The sequence below is a fragment of the Jaculus jaculus genome, chromosome 5 (assembly GCF_020740685.1).
Source record: "Jaculus jaculus isolate mJacJac1 chromosome 5, mJacJac1.mat.Y.cur, whole genome shotgun sequence".
Lineage (NCBI taxonomy): Eukaryota > Metazoa > Chordata > Mammalia > Rodentia > Dipodidae > Jaculus > Jaculus jaculus.
This window is the reverse complement of record NC_059106.1, coordinates 78,220,521-78,244,073: the sequence shown is the minus strand read 5'-3', so window position 1 is coordinate 78,244,073 and position 23,553 is coordinate 78,220,521. Positions and strand designations below refer to the sequence as shown.

Genomic DNA, 23,553 nt, shown 5'->3' with positions numbered 1-23,553 from the left:
CAGATTGCCCCTGGATTTTATATCTCAACTGCCCTCTGCAAGAAGGCCACAGGGAAAAGAGGTCAAACCCCGAGAGCCATGGCTGGGCCAAGTTTCAGAAAGAAGTACTAAAATAGGACGCCGCCTACTCTTCTGTTCTTAAAAATTACTCAAGGAGTTACTCCAGCAAAACAAAGATCACCAGAATAAGTGAGCCAAGAAAGGGTGAGGCAGCACCCATAAGAAGCAGTGAGGAAAAACGGAAAGGCAGAAAGTGCGCAGCACTGTCTAACAGACGTCCGCCGTGGCGCTCACATCTTACTGGGAGTCGGGCACCATTTCACTCCCGACACGAATGCAGGAGCGTGCCACTTAAGGCATCTATGTCTAAAAGAAAACCGAGATGTAGACTTTTTCAACCACTGTGTGGCAGAGAAGATAAGAACAAAGGAGATTCAATTAATTCAGTGAGAATTAGGAGAGGAGTAATTAATCAGGGAGGAAAAAAGATAACAAGCAAAGGCTATAAAGACAACAAAAGTAAGACCAAGGATATTAATGAATTCAATAATGTGAATAAATTAAACTACTTTCTCTTAAGTTAAGACACCAGAATGGTAAAGCCAAAAAAAAAAAAAAATCCATGTACCATTTGGAAATACTACATTTAAACTGACAAAGAAAATTTGAAATCAAAGAAATGGGGAAAAAAAGACCTAACAGGAAAAATGGTAATAAAAGGAATGCTAGAAAGTCATCATTATAAGATAAAATGCGAACACACTGAATAAAGTGGGACATTTTATGTGGCTCAAGGGGCCTATTTCTATATGAAGACAAAAGGTCATGAAGCTTGACCCTCAGGCTGCATGAAATAATTGCGACAATCCAATCTTGGGAATCACAGGAACAGCTAGATGGCACACATCTGCAATCCCAGCATTCAAGAGGCTGAAGCAAAGGGATCCTGAGTTTGAGGCTAACCTGGGCCACACCTTATCTCAAAAACGAAACAGAACCAAGAATCACAGGGAGAAAAGTGATGGAAGAGTGAACGTCAGCAGTGTGGATGACACACGTCACTGCTAAAGAACAGGGAAGATGTGAAGATGGAGTCTGTAAGCTTTGCTTCAGACAGACCCAAGCAACACCCTCAAATTCCAAAGTGCCCAAGTCATACAGACCATAGCTTCAATGAAACAGAACTGGAAATTAACAAGTGGTGAAAAATAAGCCTTAGGAAAGGATGCACCTGACTAAGTCGAAACGTTTTCCTAAGTGAAACCAAGTGAAAAGGACAGCAAAGCTAAAATTGTAAGGCAACTGCAAATGGTGAATGAAATCCTGGCACTGTGCAGGCTGAGGCCCAAGGGTCCCAAGCTTGAGGCCAGTCCACCAGCAGAAGCAGTGACATGGAGCAGAGCTGCATTCAGGGGAAATCGCAAACCTCAGATGGTCTGGAGATAAATGGAGAAAGAACGAAACCGATTAAGGATTTTGTCTAAGAAGCTGAAGAGGTGACACGTACCTGGAATCCCAGCTACTTGGAACATCGAGGCAGGAGGACTGTAAGCAGGAGGCCAGTCTGGGCTACATGGAGAGACCTTCTTTGACCCCTCCTCCAAATATACACACTATGGAAGCAAATCCATGGAAACTGCCTGGACCATCAGAATATTTGTGTAATGCAGTATCAGAAAGTAACTTTCAAAGCCTGAACTAGACCTCAGTGTTCTTTAAAGAAAGGATCAGTAAGTTTGACTACATAGAAATATTAAGTAACCCATAGAACAGAAGATCCCCACATATCAGAAGACAATAAGCAAATAACAGAATGGATAAAAATATGTGGAGAGTTTTGAATTCCTAAGAAAAGTTCAATTCTTAGAATTTTAGAAACAAGAAGACTTAAACCTCCTTTCCCCCCACCCCTATCAAAGTAGCTCTTTTGCCAGATACATTTCCTAAGTTGGTGGTGGAATATTTGATAACATTCTAAGTACTGAGACTTTTTTTTAAAACTCATAGAACAAAGGTCATGATCTGTGGTATGTAAGTTACACTCACAAAGCAATAAGGCAGCTAACCAAGTGGAGGGAGAACCCACACAGGTCAACATTCCAGCACTAAACCTGACTAACAGAGATATGCAGATATGCTGATCTCATTAATAACCACAGGAATATGGTAAAAGTCAGGATTACTTTTCCATAATTGGTTAGAAAAGGCTAAAATGATGCCGCCACTAAGTGTTGGAGAGGTGAGGACAAAAAAAAAAAAAAAAATGTCAGCCGGGCGTGGAGGCGCACACCTTTAATCCTAGCACTTGGGAGGCAGAAGTAGGAGTTTGAGGCCACCCTGAGACTACGCAGTGAATTCCAGGTCAGCCTGGACTAGAGTGAGACCCTAACTCAAAAAACAAACAAACAAACAAACAAACAAAAAAAGTCAAACAGCTAGTGGGTATGGATTAGGGGAACTGTTTGATATCATGCATATTGATCCCACAGTTTCATGCACATGAATACACGTGTGGATGGTCACTTCAGTGCTTTTTCTTTTTAAGGCAAGTCCAACAGACTGGCCTTTTTTTTTTTTTAACGCAAGAGAGCATGTGAAAGAGAGAGAGAAAGAAAACTGGCATACCAGGGCCTCCTGCCACTGCAATCAAACTCCAGACACATGTGCCCCCTTGTGCACATGTGTGACCTTATGTACTTGCGTCACCTTGTACCTCTGGCTTATGTGAGAACTGGAGAGTCAAACATGAGTCCTTATGCTTCACAGGCAAGTGCCTTAATGGCTAAGCTATCTCTCCAGCCCAAGTGCTATTTGTTTTTGGAGGCGGGGGGGAGAGGTTTCAATGTGTGGTTTCACTCTAGCTCAGGCTCTCCTGAAATTAACTATGTAGTCTTAGGGTGGCCTGGACCTCGCAGTGATCCTCCTACCTCTGCCTCCCGAGTGCTGGGATTAAAGGTATGCGCCACCACCCGGCTCAAGTGCTATTTTTAAAAATATTTTATTTTTATTTATTTATTTGAGAGAAAGATATACAGAAATAATAGGGAGAGAGAGAGAGAGAGCGCACCAGGGCTTCCAGCCACTACAAACAAACTCCAGATGCATGCGCCCGCTTGTGCACCTGGATTGTGTGGGTCCAGGGGAATTGAACCGAGATCATTTGGCTTTGCAGGCAAATGCCTTAACCACTAAGCCATCTCTCTAGCTCCTCAAGTGCTATTTTTAATAACAGAATATGGAAATGGCCTGTTGCAGTCCAGTTTTCATTGTTGGTAGAAATCATCCAGCCAAGAGCAGCTTCTGGGAAAAAGAGGTTTATTTTGGCTTACAGGCTCAAGGGGAAGCTCCATGATGGCAGGGGAAAACAATGGCATGAGCAGAGGGTGGACATCACCCCCTGGCCAACATAAGGTGGACCATAGCAACAGGAGAGTATACCAAACACTAGCAAGGGAACACTGGCTATAATACCCATAAGCTTGCTCCCAACAATACACTCCCTCCAGGAGGCATTAATTCCCAAATCTCCATTAGCTGGGGATCTAGCATTCAGAACACCTAAGTTTATGGGGGACACCTGACTCAAACCACCACGCACCCTTGATATACATGGGTGGGAGTTGCTCGTGTAAGTAAATGATGACAAACCGACCCAGTGGCATCCTCCTAGGACACCACCTTCTCTTCATAAAAGACAAGCATACTTGTGCTAATAACAGTGATTCGTTGTGACTTTGTGGGGTACAAGTATGGGCACTTCTCGGGAGAAGGCACCTCTTACTTCTGCCCGTCTCCTGGATGAATGGTGCCCTGCTGGACCAATTTTTCACACTACGCTTGGAGAGGTGGAGAGGCCTGGCCAGGAGGTGGGCCGCAGTCACCATAACCCAGGGGCCCACACACTCCACAGCTGCTCATACTTCCTGTCACTGGCATGGTTAAAGCAAAGTCATAGACATACACCTATCTGCAGTTGGGACCTAGAATGTTCTTCAGGATAAACTCCAGATGTCAGCCTGTCTTAGGGCAAGCATTTTCTTCTGAATGAATTTCTAGCCTGACCCTTTTTTTTTTTTTGGCTCATATGTATGTTTTATGTTTATTTATGAATTTATTTTTATTTTTTGAGATAGGGTCTCATGGAGCTCAGGCTGACCTCAAACTCACTGTGTAGCTGAGGATGATTTGAACTCCTGGTCTTCCTGCCACAACCTTCCAAATGCTAAGATAACAAGTATGCACCACCACACCCAGTTTATGTGGTCTGGAGACCAAATTCAGGGTTTCATACATGCTAGGCAAGCACTCTACCAAGTAAGCTACATCTCCAGCTCTGTTTTACTTATACAGTCTGAAAATGATACAAAGAGAGACAAAATGTAGTGGTGGCTGTCCAGAGCTGAGGCAGAGGGAAGAGGGGGGTGTGGTTATTGCTTAACAGGTGTAGAGCCCTTGTTTGACCAGGCAAAGCCATGGAAATGAAAGGTGGTGACAGATGCACAGCAATGGGACTGTCTACTGCCACCAAACCACAGGTTTAAATGGCTAAAATGGTAAATTCAATGTTACATGCACTTTGCCACAATATATTTTTTTAAAAAAGATATGTGGCCTCTTGTCAGAAAACAGCTGAGCAGGGAAAGGCTTAAATGGGAGCAGGGGTCCATCTAAAAGCAAGCACCCACTGAGGACAAGAAAGACCTGAGCCAGCCCCTTTGAGGGTCCCATATAAAGCCACTACAGGGGCCCTGTGCTCCCTGATTCCAGCTCCTCGTGGAGCCAGAACATCACAACCTGGACTCTGAAGGCATACGGAGGGGCCACATCCAGATAACAGATAAAGACTGCCACCTCATGTCCTCTGCCACTCTTAGTGGAACATGTACAGGTGGGTCCAGCCAGTGGGAAAGCTGAGTTTGATCTGCTTGGGGCAAGGAACCGAGGGACACATCTATTTTCTTTTATGCCTGCTGCTGTGGCCCGTGGACCAAGACATAGGAGCACACATGGCAAGATCGACTTGGAACAAGCCCGGCGGGTCATGCCAGAATACTGACACCTGGGAGGGAACTAGGGACAACGATGGCATGCCTCATTTACCAACTTCCCTCATTTACCAATGCCTCAGGAGCAGTGTGGGCTAGCCCGTGGTCAGCACCGATGCCATCAGGACCTTGAGTCAATCCCTGGCTTCATTCTGTCAAAGCTGTGTGACCTCAGTTGATGTGCTTAACCCCTCTGAGCTTTACTCATGAGTCAGAAGAGGAGTGTTCCCTGCATAATTTCTACAGAAAGACCTGTTTACCCCAGATAGGACACCCACAGAGCCAAGAAATGGTTCCATCCAAGGCCAGGGAGCCAGCGGGTTTACTGGAGCTACTTCCAGAAGCATGGGTGACTCTTGGCAGCTGCATCACCAAAAAGCCCCACCTCAGCATGGATGACAACTCTCAACGTCGCATCAAGTCAACCTTCTACCTAGTACACGCCCTAGAACCTCCAAGGGCAGCTGAGGCCAGATTATGAGCAGTGCGGTTGGGGTAGGAGGGAGGAAGTGTCTAGGACCTCAGGAGAGTGTCTGATGACCACCCTACAACGAGAGAACATTAACTGCCCCATCTGTAAGGGGCTGCGTGTCATCACAGCTGTCCTGGTTTTCAGATGACCCGGCAGCTGCCTTGTGCCTGAAGGACCATGCTGTATGCCACCACTCCCAGGTTTGACATGTGCATTAGATGAGATAGGGTGTGTATGCACCCAGCATGCAAGAGATGCTCTATAAATGCCTGCGCTGGTCTTCGGCTATGGCGACAGGCCTTATGTATCCCTCTGTCCATTGCTATTCCTCTGGCTTGCTTGGGGTAGGGTCAGCTGGGAGAGGCTCCTGCTTTCTTTGCAGGGTGCAAGCTCTAGACTAGCAAGCTTTCCCCTGTGCCCAGAGCCATGTGCCACAGCCTGATGATAACACTGCCACCTGCGTTTGGCCACCAAGAGCAGTTCTGGTAAACCTTCTAGGTTCTTGGCCATGTTCTCCAGATAAGAGCGTCTCACTGACACAGCAGCTAGCTAGTGGAGGAGTGAGGTAGCTCCCTCAGGAGAATAAGCAGGGAGGCCATGCAGCTCCACTGGTAACATAGACTGACATGCCAGAGAACCCCGGTATGAACTCCAGTAAAGGCAGAGTGGGACAAGCAGGAGGACAGCATAACTCTATTGGCACTGAGGACAGTAAAACAAGCACATTGCGTCCAAGTGAATGGATTCCATGCAATGACAGACACACGACCCGGACTACATGCCGGCATAGGCAGAAGAGAGATTTTCAGTGTGCAGGCCCCATGGGGTACTGATGGCAGTGGGAAGATACCGCCACCCGAACCTCAGAGAATGACAGAACATAAAGGGAAAATCCTGTGGTCAAGTCTAAGGGAGACATTTCCTGCCACGTCTGGCCATCCATGTGGCAGCCCTCTCTTACCTAAAGGCCCATAGAACTGGGCATGTCCCCCCTTCCCTGGGCACACCCCACAAGGGAAGCCAGCTGATTGAGGCTGGTAGCTTACATGAGGCCCTGCTGCCACTCAGCTGGAGCTCTGGGCTCTGAAGATGAAGGGGACCTGTTTGCTTCAGGGTGTCACAAAGTCAGTGGAGAAGCTGGACAAGAAGATCAGCAGGGTGGGGCTCCCCGAATAGCATGCTCCCCCAGGGTGGCTCAAAACCCTCCTGTTGGCAGAAGCAGAAGCCAGAGGCAGGTACTGAATGCCTCTGTCAACACCATCCTTACACTGTGTCACTCCCACACGTCACATGCAGGCTCCACGTCGCCATCTGACAGCTGAGGAAACTGAGGCCCCGAGCAGAGAGCTGTAACCAGCCTTCCATGGCAGAACAGCCGGAGGCTCTGTAAATAACTGGACACCACAGGTCACTTCACGCCCACAGAGTCAGCTTTTCTCACTTGGAAAACAGGAGCAATGAATGGGGTTTACTGGGCTGGGGTTAGGGTTAAGTAACACAGTGTCAGCTCGCTGCAAAATGAGACTTGCCTGTCTTCCTCTTTTGGTTATTTCTGGCCTTTTAGCTGTATGTTTATCTGTGGTGATCCTGCCTTCTAAAAGAGAAAGAAAAAGGTCCCATAACAAGGGCTGGATAGATGGTTTAATGGTTAAGGCGCTTGCCTATGAAGCACTCACATAAGCCAGATGTAAAAAAGGTGGCACATATGTCTGGAGTTCATTTGTGGTAGATAGAGGCCCTGCTGTACCCGTTCCCTCTACATATAAATCTGCCTCTTAATCTCATACTCTCAAATAAATAAATAAACACTTAAAAATCCCATTAAAAGATAACTTTGACGGGCTGGAGAGATGGCTTAGCGGTTAAGCGCTTGCCTGTGAAGCCTAAGGACCCCGGTTCGAGGCTCGGTTCTCCAGGTCCCACGTTAGCCAGGTGCACAAGGGGGCGCACGCATCTGGAGTTCGTTTGCAGAGGCTGGAAGCCCTGGCGTGCCCATTCTCTCTTTCTCCCTCTGTCTGTCTTTCTCTCTGTGTCTGTCGCTCTCAAATAAATTAAAAAAAAAATTTAAAAAAAAAAGAAAAAGATAACTTTGACCTATTCATAGAATGCATACACACAAACAGAGATTTTGAGAGAGAGTGAGCATGAGCAAGCAGGTGAGATCCTGGGAAGACACAGGGTCTGAGAACCTCACCACTGGCCTATGGTAGGAATGGGATAATCAATGCCACCAAGAAGATTGCGAAACAGGGTGCATGCTGTTGGAGGGAGAATGGCGTCTGTGCTTACAATAGCTCTTCCTTAGCTTACAGGGAAAGTCTGGTAACAAGGTCCTCCAGGGACATCGCCTAGCCTCTGGCCTGGGGTCCAACTTGCTCCACTTCTGCCCTGTTGCCCCTCCTACCCTTCCATTTCAGAGTTTCACACACAGAGGAGGCCACACCAAAGGAAGCTGCTACAAACCAGAGCCGGCTCGGCTGCGATGGCTCTTCCTTTTCTGAGCATGAGGCTATGTGTGCAGCACCTCTTTCCACAGAAAGTTTCCACTACTTCAGTCATTTGCATTGTCACCACCTATATGCAGGCTCTGGTTTCAAGTCAGTTGAGCACAGCAGCCTCGTGGGGCCCTTCACAACTTATAGGGAATGTGGGAGGCTGTCACGATGGCCAGGTGACTTGCCCACATGGGACAGCCCTCCTGGCCAGCCCTGATTCTGGCAGGATATTCTTCCTCTAAGAACAGTTAGAGCCTAAGCTCTTAGGTTCGAATCCTGTCTGCTCCACTTCCTAGCTGGGCAACCATGACAAGGTATTTTCCTAACATCTCTGGGCCTCTCAGAGTTCATTTGTAGAAAGAGAGGAAGAGGAGCTAGTGCCTGTCTGGCTGGGTCTGCGGAAGCCTCTATCAGTAAATCCACAGAAAGCGCTTAGGGTATTGGGAACCTGCCCTCGAGCCTCAGCGCATGCCAGTAAATGTGGGCAGAGGGCATTTTGCACCACTGTGGCTCCACTCCTCATGTCCACGCCACACTGAGACCAACACATGGCAGATTTGAATTCCCTTTCCTCCCAGCTCACCCTCCACACAGACACACAGACCACCCCCACACCCAGCTGCCACCATACTACACCCTGCCTTAAATCCTCTGGTGGCCGGCAGAGAGTACACAGTCTTCGGCTGCATACTGGGCTGCCTTTGGCACTAACCCTCCCCTGCCAAGCTCAGCTCTTATCTGTGCCACTGTCTCTGCTGGGAGTGTTTTATCCCATGTCTTTGTGAACACATCCAACCCACCTGCACCCAGGCTAGCCCAGTTCCTATGTAGACCATCTCCACACAGCACCCCAGGACCCATGTGCTCTGCCAGCAGTGATGGCTCAATTGGGGCACATGATCTTGTCACTGTGGGGTTGACCTTCTCTGCCCTTGGGTAAAACACAACGCATGCAGACTTCACCATGGCAGACACTCCATGCAGTCTCTGAGGACAGGCTTGGAAGGTAGGTGATTCACCACTGCATCGCTCCCAGAGCCCTGAACATAACTGGAGACAATGTGTGAGTGACTAACATATTGAGGTTTTCACTACTTACTCCCCTTGGGCATCTGTGAGTGAAAGGATGAGAGCAAACCAACAGCCCAGCGACATTCACATACTCTTCTTGAAGGGCCTAGAAGACCCAGGTATGAGTGACACCAGACTCTCAGGGGCTCAAGTCCCAACCTACTCAGGTGGACTGAGTCCCGCATGGCCCAGGACCCCAACGGTCTGCTGGTCAGACTCTGCCCCTCAGCCTGGGGCCGTGGGCGTGGCTGGCTCCTGCCCCTCACTCCATCCAGGTGGCACCAGGTTCTCACTTGCTCTCCACTCCTGCCTTTGTCTTGGGAGACCTCAGCACCTCCAGCTTCCTTCCTGCTCTCCCTACATGACCTCCTCCTCCTGGGGTCTGTCTCCCACCCTACCCCAAGGGCGCCTGCTATACCAAGTTCTTGTCTGTGACACAGGCTCCTTGGCCATTTCCGAGGCTTGCTGACTGACTCCCTGGGAGGTGCCGGGCAGTTCCCTTCCCTACACCCCTGCAGGGCACTACGATGGGCTGCAGAGCAGGAACAAAGCCTGCGGTCTGCCTGCTCCTTTCCCGTGCACATGGCTCTTGACATGCAGCAGCAGCCTGAGAGCTCCTGGGTGAGCAACGCCCATCAAACAGCCTTCCAGGGTGCTGCCCACCATCGCCCCAAGCCACAGGCTGACATGCTAACTTGCCAGGTGCGCCATCCACCTGAACCACAGGGGTTTCCTAGGGCACTGCCATCCCTGGCCTGTGCTACAGATGAAGCCCGACTGCCAGGTGGGAGCACGGAAGATGGTGGCTTTGCGTTGGCTGCAAGACCTGAGAACCTGGAGCTGGGATGAGCTTTAGGGTGGCTCCAGGAACAGAAGGCACCGGAGGGTATTCCCTGACTGGCTATTCTATATTTTATTGCCCTTTTCTCTGGCCACTTTGCTCTTCCCTTCCAAGACAGAGCCTACCACCTTCCTTTTATCTTACCCTTCCCGAGGGACAACACTGCCTGGCTCCCTATCAAGTACTTTCTATCCATTGTTCTCTAGGCTAAACCTACAGGACTCTGGGCAGTACAAGGGGAGGGAGTGGTGGGTCTGACCACAGCACTATCATAGGATTGAGAATAATCATGTCCACCTACAGGCCTGTTTGCCCATCTGTAAACCCAAAGACCGAAATAAGCCCATCTTGAATGAGCCCTTTGGTTCTAAGTTCCCAGCACAGCATGGGTTTATTTAGTAGCCAGAATAATTCTTCCCAATTATACAGCAAGCAGAATGAGAGGAGCATCTTTGTTCCTTCTCTCTTCCTTGAAGCCAGAGTGGATCTCTTAACTCTGGAAACATAATCAGGGTCCCCTTTCCATCCTTAAAGGAATGTCATCATGTCTCCATGCCTGTCAGAGGTTTAAAGGCCACTTGCATGTGTCTTCTGTTTTTTGAATTTAACAGTGAAACAGGCCCCAGTCACTCTCACTCTCTGGGGGTGAAGGGCTTGTCTCAAGTCCCTCAACTAGTGTGGGGGAGAGGTGGGACTAGCTGATGTCACTATACCACATCTACCCAGGTGGTAGCCTTACTTAACAGGCAGACAGGATGCTTTAATCAAAAACAGAGCCCATCTCCCAGACTTGTCCATGAGCTTCTGTCATACATGTAGAAACAAACAAGGGAGGAGGGCTCAAGGCCACACAGCCACTAAGAGCTGCCATGTTCCCAGATGCCAAGCTTCCTCCAGGCCCAGCATTCCAGAGAATAGGCAATGATGAGCTGCCCTTCACCCGTTAAGGAAGACGGTATGGCTAAAATCCCATTCCCTTCTGCCATTGCCTCCGAGTTTTTGATCCCGAGCTGTGGCAAGAAAAGCTCTGGCCCACAAGGTAGGGCCATACCTTTTCCTGGTTCTTAGGCCCTGTTGGTGGAAGGACTTCTGGAAGAGGGTTGACCACATGTAATTTGACCACCAAACAGGGAGGTAAGAGTTCCAGAGCTCCAGAAGAGAAGAAGGGGCTGCAAGGCTGGGATCTGTGTCCAGCCTGACTTTCCTAGTATTTAAGAATATACTAGTCCTATGAGCCAAATAAAATACAATATAAACTTCATATATGCCTTACATGCACACATGCAGTGCTCAACCTGTACAACCATTATAACCTATGCATGGCATTTCTCACCACTGTAATGAAATAACTGAATAATTACTTATTCTCTCCTCCCAGAATACATACTCTCAGGGGAGGAACAGGCCTTCCTCATTTGTCTTGTTCCCAAGCTGGAGTCCGGTTCCTTGCATAGTACTAACAGAGAGTAAGAACTCAGTAAATACAGGTCGGCCCAATAGACTTGTTCAGCCATTCACTCATGCAGTGAATGCAAGGCAGAGTGGACCTGTGTACTAACCCCAGCTCTCCCTCTGGTCCTCATGTGCCTTTGAACCAGGCATTTCCACTCCGAGCTTCAGTTTCCTCACCTAGACAATGGAGCAGGGGCCAGATCTTCCGTGGCAGACTGCATGGCCTGAGAGTGGAGCACCTCATATGGTTCTGTACCTGGCCTCCCACTGGCCCCACCTGTCACCAGGCCCTGGGGTTCACCTTTCTCAGGTTCTTCTCAGGCCTGGGTATATCAGAGGCACCTAGTAAGGAAAGGATAAAGGGGTCTCTGTGGTACACACCACTGTTGGGAGGTGAGCTACAGCTCTTGGTCTTCACCAGGGCATTCACAGCGGCTCTGCCTTCCTCCAGACTTGGAGGAGAAAGGAGCAAAGACTCGTCAAGGTTAGAGTGAACTAGCACCAGGGCCAGGACAGCCCAGGTGGCCTGCACACATGTGTAGACTCTTCTAGTATGCACAGTAGAGTGCAGCTCCCACACTCACACCTAGGGCATAATGGTTGTCAACTAATGTTGACATAAACACAGAGGAAGAAGTGACCTAGGAGGGGCAGAACAGAAACCCAGAGAGCAAGAAGGCTCATGGAGGAATACAGAGGTGGCATCTGGACAAGAGGACAGTATTTGCATAGTGTGTCCCAGGATCCCCTGCTCCAGGCCTAAAAGAGCTGTGTGCTCACCAAGGGGATGACCATTGTCCTTCTGGATAGTAGGGACTTGGGTCTAAGAGTAAAAGGCATCATGCAAAAAGCAGGTACCCCAGAAATCAAAGGAGCATGTCCACAACTTCACTCTGGGGCCCTGGGAGGTCCTCTCCTCATCACAGTCTTAGTCTCTGTCACATGAATTCTGGGAGGTTGCTGGATGAATCATGAGCAACTCAGTGGGTTGACACATGTTGATTTATGATCCAAGGCTTCTGGAGTTTAGGAGTCCAAAATGGGTCTCACTGCAGTAAAATCAAGGTGTCAACAGAGCCTCAGTCTTCTCTGGAGGCTCTAGGGAAGAGTCTTGTTTCCTTACCTCTTCCAGCCTCTAGAAGATTCCCCCATGCCTTAAAGGCTCATGATTCTGTCAAAGCCACCAATGATCAGTGGAGTCTCTCTCTCTATCCCATGGAAGCTACCTCTTCTGTCTCTGTCTACCACATCTAAAATATCACATGATAGTCCATAAATTCACACAATTAAAATAGTCATTTGACTCATATACACACAGATATAGGCTCTTGTGATTACACTAACCTCACACTGATAATCCCAGATAATCACTATTTCATAGCCAGCTGATTTATAAGCTTAATTCCCATTTGCTACATAACACAATGTACTCATAGGTCTGGGGATTAAGTTGTGGACATTTTTGGAAGTAGTGGACAGTCTCAGTTCCCACTCTGCATGAGACAGCTCAAGGAGAAGGAAGCCCAGGATGAGCATAAGAGACACAGTGGGCTGGTGTGCAGGAGGAGGGAGGCAACATGGGTGCGAACATGCATAATCCCTCTCACACACACATACCAACACCATAGGCAGTAGCAGCAGCTTTCCAGCTGCCTGCTTAGCACATGTCACCTTTGCAAACCTCATCATGTTTTCCTGTTGAGCTGGGCAGAAGTAGTTTCCACAGTGACTGCAGGAGCCAGAAATAACCCCACTGCTATGGAAAGCATCCCTTGTCTGTGTTCCCTGTGTGTGCTCACTCCACTCTTACCTATAGCCTGGCTCACAGGTGCAGGGATTGGCATCAAGGGATCTGGCTGCATTGTGGGTTTGTCTCTTCCCCACAAGCTTGGGGTCTCCTTCCCAGCTGCACATTCCTACCAGTTCCCAATTGTTCCTTCTCCAAACTCTTGCCATGGGACATTGGACAGACCCAGGGTGCTCTGCTCTTGTCCCCACCACTGGGGTCTCTAGGATGTACCGGGCACCCACAGAGGAGAACACAGGTCCCTTCTCTTAGCAGGTTCCCAGCCCTGCTTCTAATCTATGCTTGTCCACTCTGCCAGCCCTGTCTAGAAAACTTGGCTCCACCCTCCCTCTTCCTGAGAACAAGGTGTCATCCATAGCAGGGCTGGGCAATTTGATCACCTGCATACATCTGGACCACTCACTCATGTGGCATGTTCTCTATGGTCCCAGAAGTCTTCTGTGCTTAATGCCTTATTCTGTTCATTCAAGAGTGAATGAACAAAAGTGATCTGGCCTTTTCCATGTTGGACTGGTGCTAATAAGCATTCCTGACTGGCTCATTCGGTCTTCACTTGGGCCCAACATCACCATTCCCATGAAGAAACAGTGAGGAACCTGAAACTTAGGTAAGGGAAATGGCGTGCCAGGTCACACAGCCAAGACATGGCAGAGTCCAGAATGGACCTACCTGATAGGGGAGGAGACACGTCAATAATCAATAATAAATGCTAATGAGTCATTTCTAATCTGCCCCCCGTAAAGCCCAGCTTTCTCAAGATATCTCCAGTTTTCTTTCTCTATTATATGTTGGGAATTCAGTATAAGCTTTTGTTTGGGCTAGAAAAAGTTAAGGGTCTGGGAGGAGCTTCCAGTATTTAAAATACAGGGAGACTGCAGACTGTAGACAGCTGTAGCCTTTTATGGAGGTTCTGAAATGGAAGACACTTCCCCAAAGGCAAGACCTCCCTAGGGAAGCCCCACACCTCCTCCTTCTACTTATTTCTTGGCCCTCTGAGCTGTGGTCTCCACCCAGAGTGTGCGTTCTGGTTCCTGCCCCACAGGGCTGCATGCTTAGTGGCTCTGCAGCTTGTATGCTTGAGCTCCATGACCTTGTCTGCACCGTGAGGACATCCGCGTGGGACAGCAAGTGTATCTGTGACAAAATACAGACTTGCTCTGATCGGTCATGAGCAGTGCCATTGAGATCATGGGTGGGCCCCAAGATGCTGCTCCACAGAGGTGATAAAAGACTTATTTAGAATCTAAAACATCAGGAAGAGTCCCACTTCTGAGGCTCACCACTCTGTGGCCTCGAACCACCCACCTGACTTCTTTGCATCTTACTCTGGAGGATAAAAACACCTCCCATAAGGACAGGGTAGGAGTGGAAATGAAGTAACCATAGTGGAGATACAGGAGGTGGGGGGAGGGTCTAGGCTGTGAAGTTCCAGGCTCCATCCCCCTGCGTTGTCTGCACCTGTCACTGTGGAGCAGGGTCCCCCACCACCATAACTGTGTCTCTGGCTGTCCATAGACCATGCCTGGAGAAATCCCCTAGAAAGCGCTCAGTGTGTGTTTGCTGAAATGACCGATCTGCTGAGCTGTGCACGGCTGCAGGAAGACACAGGCCAGAGGAAATAAGCAATTTTCTCCAAACACATTTCCTGTGAAGCCCAAATGCTGGGAACTGGGTTGGGGCTTCTAGGACAGGGAGGATGATGCAATGACAGCTCCCCTCTCCGCAGAGCTCATCCTTCCCTTAACTTAGACAAGACCTGGCTCCAGAGCCATGCCCTGATGCGCAGCGTCCAAGGCAGAGAAGGACACTCCAGGGAAGCGGTCCCCTGAGAATGAGTTCCAGAGCCTATTCCCTTCAGCATCTTCATGGAGACAGGAAAGAAAGGACTGAAAATATGCTCATTAAATCTGCATCTGGCACCCTGTTTGGCAGGGTTGCCAAAATTCTGTAAGACTAGAATTAAATTAGCAAATTGGAAGTAGAATGATTTTAAGCAGGCATGATGAAATTCATCAGGGCCAGGTGGAGGCTGCGGGTGGGGGAGGCGACCAGGAAAGCCTACATCCTGGGGGTGGGAAAGCCTGGCCTTGAATGGAAATGTGAAAGCCCCAAACCAGAAAGCAGATACAATCCACGCGGCTGAGGTTCACGCTGGGGCTGTGAGGGTGACAGAGGGCCCAGACTGCGAGGTGGTGAGACGCCCCTAGGAGACAGGATGTGGGACTGGGAAATACCTAGGCGGGGATGGGAGCCAGCCCTTTCTTTTCGAAGCAAAAAGGATCCTGGGAGCTGCCTAGGGGCTAGACTGGTGGGTTCTCTAATTTAGTGGCTCTACATGACACATTGGATGTCGAGGGTTGGGACATAGCATGAGAGTGGCTGACACTGCTGGATTTACCACTGCATGTTTGAGTGTGGAGAAAACAATGAAGTGAATGCTGGGCAGGAGGTGGTCTGACCCATGGAGGAAGGACATAAAGGTGAGATAGACATTCACTGAGCACTTGCCAGTGCCAGACACGGGTATTAAATATCTGTTACATGGGCTGCAGAGATGGCTTAATGGTTAAGCGCTTGCCTGTGAAGCCTAAGGACCCCGGTTCAAGGCTTGATTCCCCAGGACCCACGTTAGCCAGATGCACAAGGGGGCGCACACATCTGGAGTTAGTTTGCAGTGGCTGGAAGCCCTGGCGTGCCCTTCTCTCTCTCTCTCTCTCTCTCCCTCCCTCCCTCCTCCTCCTCCTCTCTGTCTGTCACTGTCAAATAAATAAATAAAAATAAACAAAAAATATCTATTACATATTATTTCATCAAACTATCACAATACTCCTGTTTCCCAGAGACTTTCTTCTTTTTCCCCTCATTTTCTTAGAGTTTCTTTTGAAATTTACTGTGTTGAAAATACATGTACTGTCTGTAGTGTCGTCACATGCCTGTAACCCCAACATTTGGGAAGGAGGCAGGAGGATGAGAAGTTCAAGGTCATCCTTAGCTACAACATGGAGTTGGGAACAGCCTGAATCACCTGAGACTTCATCAAACAACACAGAACAACATGTAGAGAATCCACTGTGCTGGCTCACTGTGTAATCCCAGCACTTGGGAGGCTGAGGCAGAGGGACTGCTATGAACTTAAGGCTAGCTTTGGTTACAGAGCGAGCACCTATCTCGAAAGAACATAAACAAACAAGTAAATAAAATACACATACGTGCATATACCTGCAGAGGTATATGATGTAAAAGTAGACAAGCTAGGAATGGCAAGATTGCTCAGTGGTTAAAGGTACTTGCTTGCAGAGCCTGCTGGCCTCGGTTCAATTCTCAAGCCACCCATGTAAACCAGAGCAAAAAGTTGTGCAAGTGTCTGGTGTTCATCTACAGCAGCAAGAGACCCTAGTGTGCCCCTACCTCTACCCCTACACTAAACACACACACACACACACACACACACACACATAAATAATTTTTTTTTTAATGAACAAGCCTCATTCTTCCTCACGAATCCTACTTTCACTCCTGGTTGACTGGGTATTTTCTGAGGCAGCTTCAATGAACACAGAAACACATCTCATGTGCACAGCCACATTTAACTGTTGAACTGTTTGCTGTGTGAGGATAGGATTGCACTATGCACAGAAACTTTTTTCCACTTATGAGTATGTTGAGAATATCCTTCCACACTGGGCCCTGTAGGTTCATGTCTTTCTTTTTAACGGACCCAGACATTCCATACCACAAACACACCATAAATTGCTTAAACATTGCCACGCTGGGGATGGAGGCCATTTCTCGTTTGTTTTGCTACCACTTGCAATGCAGCAAGGGAGCGCCCTGCACATACGCATCTGTGTGTGTTCATCTGAAACTGGAAACTGCAGGAACAAAGGCACAACGGTATGTCCACTTACAACTGTCACTGATTCCAATTTAAATTCCTAAGTCCCCTTGGCCTTATAAGCACTTGATCTCTATTTTTTAAATTATATTTTTCCATTCTTAGACAAAATAATTTCATTTAATTTTAATCTTTTGTGTTTTATTAGCTTAAGCATTCTCCACATATTTATGTGACATTTTTACCTTGCCTATTTATATTTTTGCACATTTTAAAAATATTTTGGGGCTGGACAGATGGCTTAACAGTTAAGGCACTAGCCGGCCAAGACTAAGGACCCATGTTTGACACTCCACATCCCACATAAGCCAGATGCACATGGTGATGTAAGCATGCAAGGTCACAGGTGTCTGGAGTTCAACTGCAATGGCTAGAGTCTCTGGTACACCAATTCTCTCTCTCTCATAAAAATAAAGCTTAAAAAAAAACATAAAAATATTTTGAACTTTTATTTTGAAATAGGGTCTCACTCTAGCTCAGTTTGACCTAGAATTCACTAGGTAATCTTCGGCTCACCTCAAACTCACAGTGATCCTCCTACCTCAGCCTCCCCAGTGCTAGGATTAAAGGCATACACTATCATGCCCAGCAGAGAATAGGGTACACCAGACTTCAAGGCACTGCAAATGAAATCTAGACACATGTGCCACTTTGCGCATCTGGCTTTACATGGGTACTGGGGAATAAAACTTGGGTTGTTAGACTTTGCAGGCAAACGCCTAAACCATGGAGCCATCTCTCCAGCCCTGAACATACATACATACATACACGTATAAACATATATATACGTATATATATGTGCATCTGGCTAACGTGGGTCCTGGGGAATCAAGCCTCAAACAGGGGTCCTTAGGCTTCACAGGCAAGCGCTTAATCGCTAAGCCATTTCTCCAGCCCCTGAATATATATTTTTAATTTGATTGATAGAATTCTTTTCTACCATGGATGAAGACAATGAACATGTCACTTCCTGTGCACTACACACTGTTCAAGGCTCTCACCAATGTCACAACATGGAGCCAGGGCTCTCTGCAAGGTAGCAGCAGCAGTATTTGGCCAGGGGAAAATGGAGGCTTGAGTCATTTGACTGAGGTCACATATGGCCAGACGAAGAGCAGGACAGAGTTTGAGGGAGCAGCTGAGGTGATCCCACATGTGGTTCTGAAGTGTTCCCACACCTCCTGTCATCTAACCCCCAGAGAAAGAAAATCCCCTTTAGAATTCCCCTCGTCCTCTTATGGTCACTTCCTTTATTGCCCGCGCAGTCTTTAAGAGACCGTGGTTCTCCTCTGCCAGGCAAGGAGACCTAAGCTCAGTTTCTGATGAGATGTAGTCATGCAATTCAGTGGGATGCTGCCCCCTCCTGGGACACTGACATGACTGGGACATGCTAGGAGAGAGGGGCAGGGTTTGTGCATGCAGGGTGAGAGCCAGGAAAACTGAGTCTGGGAAGGACTGCAAAGGGCAGGAAGTTGACAGGACAGACACAGCAAATGAAAGGCCAGGACCATGGAGCAGGGAGAATGTGGGCCCAGCGGAGCATTGTCGTTGGAGAGATCAAAGGTGTTCTCACCTGGCTCACCTACGCACTGGTTGGCAGAAATGCCCACCTGTGAGTGTGTTTGTTGCACTCAGATACACCTGCCTGCGTGCAAGTGCTGGGAGACCCCACGTGCAAAGCCACCTTCCACAAAGGCACTTTTGGTCTTCAGTAGATTTTTTTTTTTAATATTTCTTTTTGATAGAAAAGGGGAGAGGAGAGAGAGAATGAATGGGCACGCCAGGGCCTCCAGCTGCTGCAAACAAACTCCAGATACACACGCCACCTTGTGTATCTGGCTTATGTGGGTCCTGAGGAATCGAACCTGGGTTCTTCGGCTTTGCAAACAAGCACCTTAACTGCTAAACCATCCCTCCAGCCCCTTCAGCAGAATTTTGTAAATGAGGTTCTCTTTTAGCTCTTAAAACACTAACATGAGGGCTGGGGAGATGGCTCAGCAGTTAAGGCGCTTGCCTGCAAAACATAACAACCTTGCTTGATTCCCCAGTACCCACGTAAAGCCAAATGCATAGGTGTTGCATACATCTGGGGTGCCCTGGTGCGCCCAGCCTCTCCCTCCCTCCCTCTCTCTCCTTGCAAATAAATAAATAAAAATATTTTTAAAATTAAAAAAAAAACACTACCACTAACGTCATGCAGGGGCTTCTTGATTGCACACTGGACGTGAATTTGCCCTGTAAGCTGGCCACCCTCCTTGCCACGAACACGTGCAGCCCACTGCTCCACCTCCCGGGGGGCAGTACACAGCCGGGGGGAGGGGACATCTGCATGCCACTTGCCACTTTTCTTTTGAGAAGAAAAAAACGAAATTAACAAAATCAGAAAAATGTGAGAAACCGACAAGCTGAAACGAACAGGCAGAAACGAGTTTTACAGTTACTGTGTATTCATGTTATTTTTTTTAGCTTCGACCTTAGATAACTTTTGTGTTTCTCAAAATGCTTCTCTACAAAACTCTAATCTACCTTCTCACAGGCTTACATATATGTACATATAAGTATATGTGTGTATGGCATACATATGTGCGTTTATATGTATATATACAGTACATTTGCATATACATATATGTATATGTGCATGTATATACATATATACAAATATATATGTACATACACACACATATACATGCTCTGCTCACTCAGTCTTGGACATCTGCACATGATACATCTACACACATGCTCACATTTACAACATTCACACACATCCTTTTGCTGATTTCCAAAGTACTTTTGAGACTTCAGTATGCTCAGAAGTCTTGAAATATAAGAGCCTTCAAACTTTCCCAAAGGTTCTTGGCTATCTATAACATATCCTCACATCCGATAGCACTTGTGCTCTACAAACATGCCCTAATAAATGCTGGAAATAAATTTAAAAATATTTGTTTTATTTCACAAGATCAGAGTTTGTTTCAAACAAAGAGCCCTAGGGCTGGGGATGGCATATCAATTGCCTAGCAGGCAGGAATCCCTGGGTTCCATTCCCAGTGTATTAGTTACCTTCTTGTAACAAAATTCCTGACAAAAACAAAGCAGGCATCAGTTGAGAGAAGGGAGGGTTTATGTCAGCTCACAGTTCCAGGTTACAGTCCAAGGCAGAGAAGGCACGGCAGCAGGAGTTTGAGATAGCTGCTCACATTCAATCCAGTGAGAAAGCAGAGGGTGATAAGGGGTGCTCAGCCAGCTCTCTCCATTTTATATAGTCCAGGACCCCCGCCCACGGAATGGCGCCACCTACAGTTAAGGCAGGTCTTCATAAATTAATTAAGCAAGATAACCCCTAACAGACTTGCAGAAGCTAATCTAATCTACATACCCCCTCACCATTGATTCTAGGTCCTGTCATGATGATGATCAATATAAACCATCACACAGAGTGTCACATGGGGGCACACACCTGTAATCCCAGCACTCAGGAAGAACAGAAGTTCAAGGTCACCCTTAGCTATCTAGCCAGTATGAGGCCAGCCCAGGCTAATGAGATCCTATTTCAGAAAGAAGATGAACAACTAAGACAAAGCCCATCTTGGGGTGGATATCCTACCCCGCTCAGCTCCACATGCTTTCGTGTGGCTATAGGCATGTGTGTGTGCATGTGTGTGTAGACGCATGGGCCCCATGTGCAGGCACGTGGAGGCCAGAAGAGCATGTTGGGTATCCTTCCCTAATGCTGCCCAGCCTTACTTCTCAGACAGGGTCTCTCAGTGATTCTAGAGCTCCTAGTTTTTCATTAGACTGGCTGACCAGGGAGCCCTAGAGATCCTCCTATCTCTGCCCACCCTCAGCATTGGGTCACAGGCATGTAACCATGCCTAGCTTTTTACATGAGTGTTGGGGATCACACTTGGGTCCCCACACTTACACAGCAAGCACTCTTAACCCACTGAGCTGCCTTCCCAGGCTCCTCCAGATACTCTCTAAAAGACCCATGCTGATGGTTTCCTGTGAACCCGAGCCTTTTCTGCCTGATCTATATGTCAAGAAAACTGCAGATGCCCACATGCCTAGGGAAGGGTATGTGTAGTGCCTGCCAGCCCTCTGGAACCTGTTAGGACATCTGATGGCCTGGAGTGGCTAAGCTGTGTTACACAGCACTGCAGGGGGAGGTGGAGACACCATTACTCTGGTCTCAGTGATTTTTAGCCGGAGGGTCTTCAGAGACTCACCTGAGCCAAGTCACCTGTTTTGTGGATGGCTAGTCAGGCCACAAGCTTCATAATCTCTTCACTCTCTTTCCCTCATTCTATGGAGCACTCCTCTCTTCTAGGCCCAAGTGTTTTCTAGTATCAAATAAAGGAAAAAAAAAAATCAGAGGATGGAGGGATGGCTTAGAGGTTAAAGAGCTTGCCTACCAAGCCAAAGGACCCAGGTTCAATTCCCCAGGACCCACATAAGCCAGATACACAAGGTGGCACATGCATCTGGAATTTGTTTTTACTGGCTGGAGGCCCTGGCACGCTCATTCTCTCTTTCTTTCTCTTTCTCTCTGTCTCTCACTTTTTCAAATAAATAAATAAAAATTAAAAATGCTTCAAAAGGGCTGGAGAGATGGCTTAGCGGTTAAGCACTTGCCTGTGAAGCCTAAGGACCCTGGTTTGAGGCTCAGTTCCCCAGGACCCATGTTAGTCAGATGCACAAGGGGGCGCATGTGTCTGGAGTTTGTTTGCAGTGGCTGGAGGCCCTGGCGTGCCCATTCTCTCTCTTTTCCTCTATCTGTCTTTCTCTCTGTGTCTATCGCTCTCAAATAAATAAATAAATAAATGGACAAAAAAATATTTTAAAAAAATTCCTCAAAAAACCAGGGCTGGAGAGATTACTTAGTGGTGAAGGCACTTGCCTGCAAAGCCTAAGGACCTATGTGCAATGCTCCAGGTCCCACATGAGCCAGACACACAACAAGTGCAAGTGGGTGCACATGTCTGGAGTCCAGTGGCAGTGACTGGAGACCCTGGCACTCCAACATTCATTCTCTCTCTCTCATTAAAAAAAAAAAAAAAAAAAAAGGCCAGTCTGTTGGGCTTGTCTCAAAAAAAAAAAAAAAAGTCAGATTACCTTCCAGGCTCCTTCCCTTCTCTTACTGTCCTCACACCTCCTCCTACCTAAGCATCAAGTGCTGCCATCCACCATCATAGGACACAGCTCTGTGGTTATACCCAACTTCCACCTGCCTGGCACAGCCGCACGAGAAATGAGCTGGTGACTTTCACCAGATGTACAGGGCAGACTCAGGACAGCCTGAAATACAGGTGGAACAGCAAACTGGACATGCAGTGGGACCAGTTCCCAGGAAGGCACCACTGTGACTCAGGCACTGATTTGTTACTTTGCTTCTCACAGTGGTATGCTTGGGGAGGACAGCAGAACCAGAGTCCAATACTTAATGGCCCTTTGTGCTCATCCTAATTAATTCCTGGAGGCTGGTGGGGAGGATGTACATGGATTCATGCATTCATTCACCAATTCATTCTTTCATTTTAAGTCAACTTTTCATTTGGAAAGAATTTTTGATTAGTCAACAGAAATCCTATATATTCTGCACCTGGCTTCCTTTACAGTTTACACCTTACAGAAAAGGTGCATTTGTCAAAATGAAGATATTATCATTGGTATGTGACTAGTGAATATGCCGTAGACGTTTTCATGTTTCATGTCCCTTTCCTGACCCAGGATCCAATCCAAGGTACCACGGTGCATTTAGTCATGTGTCCTAGTGTCTGGGCTTATTTATTTTCAGGAAAAAGGGTGTCAAGTATGGTGGTTTGTGGGGATTTGGGGTGTGTCCTAGCTACCTTCAGGGAGAAGCAGTGTCCCATGCTCAGCAAGTCCAGGCTGGAGGTTCATTCTGCCTCTCACTGGCCCATCGTCCTGGGTTTGTTATTCCTAATACATAGTTTATACTCGGCCTCTGCATCTAGTGAGTAGCAGTGATCTCTCTACTTTGTCAGAGACCTCCAGGAGTCAGTCTACAGCTCAATCCAGTGGCTGCTTGGCTGTCATCAATGTTAATGTCACTGTATGACTGTCATGAGGTGGGCTCCATGACTTGTTTCCAAAGCAGGGCTGGCATTGTCTGAACTGTCAGGCTGAATTGACCACATTGGCTCCTTCCATATGAGACATTCTACAGGCCTCTCTGTACCCCGTAGAGACAGGCAATCCCCACTTTGAGTTAGCCTGCTCAAACCTATAGTCTTGTACAACTATGCTTTGGTGCCACCGTTCAGTGACTGCCTTCTCTAACCATCCCACACAAAGAGGCCTGGGAACACCCTCCCTTGGCAGTCTCCACCTTCACATCTGCTCCATTTTGCTGGAGGCCATTTACCTGGCTTGACCTGTTACACCTTGCCATGTTCCCTTGGCTTCTACCTTCCCACTCCTGGTTGATAAGCCCCAGGAGAGCCCAGAATATCAT

At 47.8% G+C, this 23,553-nt stretch overlaps 1 protein-coding gene across 2 annotated transcripts in view; it reads right to left on the bottom strand.

The window, feature by feature from the left end:
* The window catches only part of Hivep3 (HIVEP zinc finger 3), a 113,095-nt gene extending 91,677 nt beyond the window's left edge, over positions 1–21,418 (bottom strand). For both annotated transcript variants that reach the window (XM_004670461.2, XM_045150628.1), the window contains exon 1: positions 21,305–21,418. The gene's annotated coding sequence lies outside the window, so the exon portion shown is untranslated. The remainder of the gene's footprint in view (positions 1–21,304) is intronic.
* Positions 21,419–23,553: the final 2,135 nt, after the last annotated feature.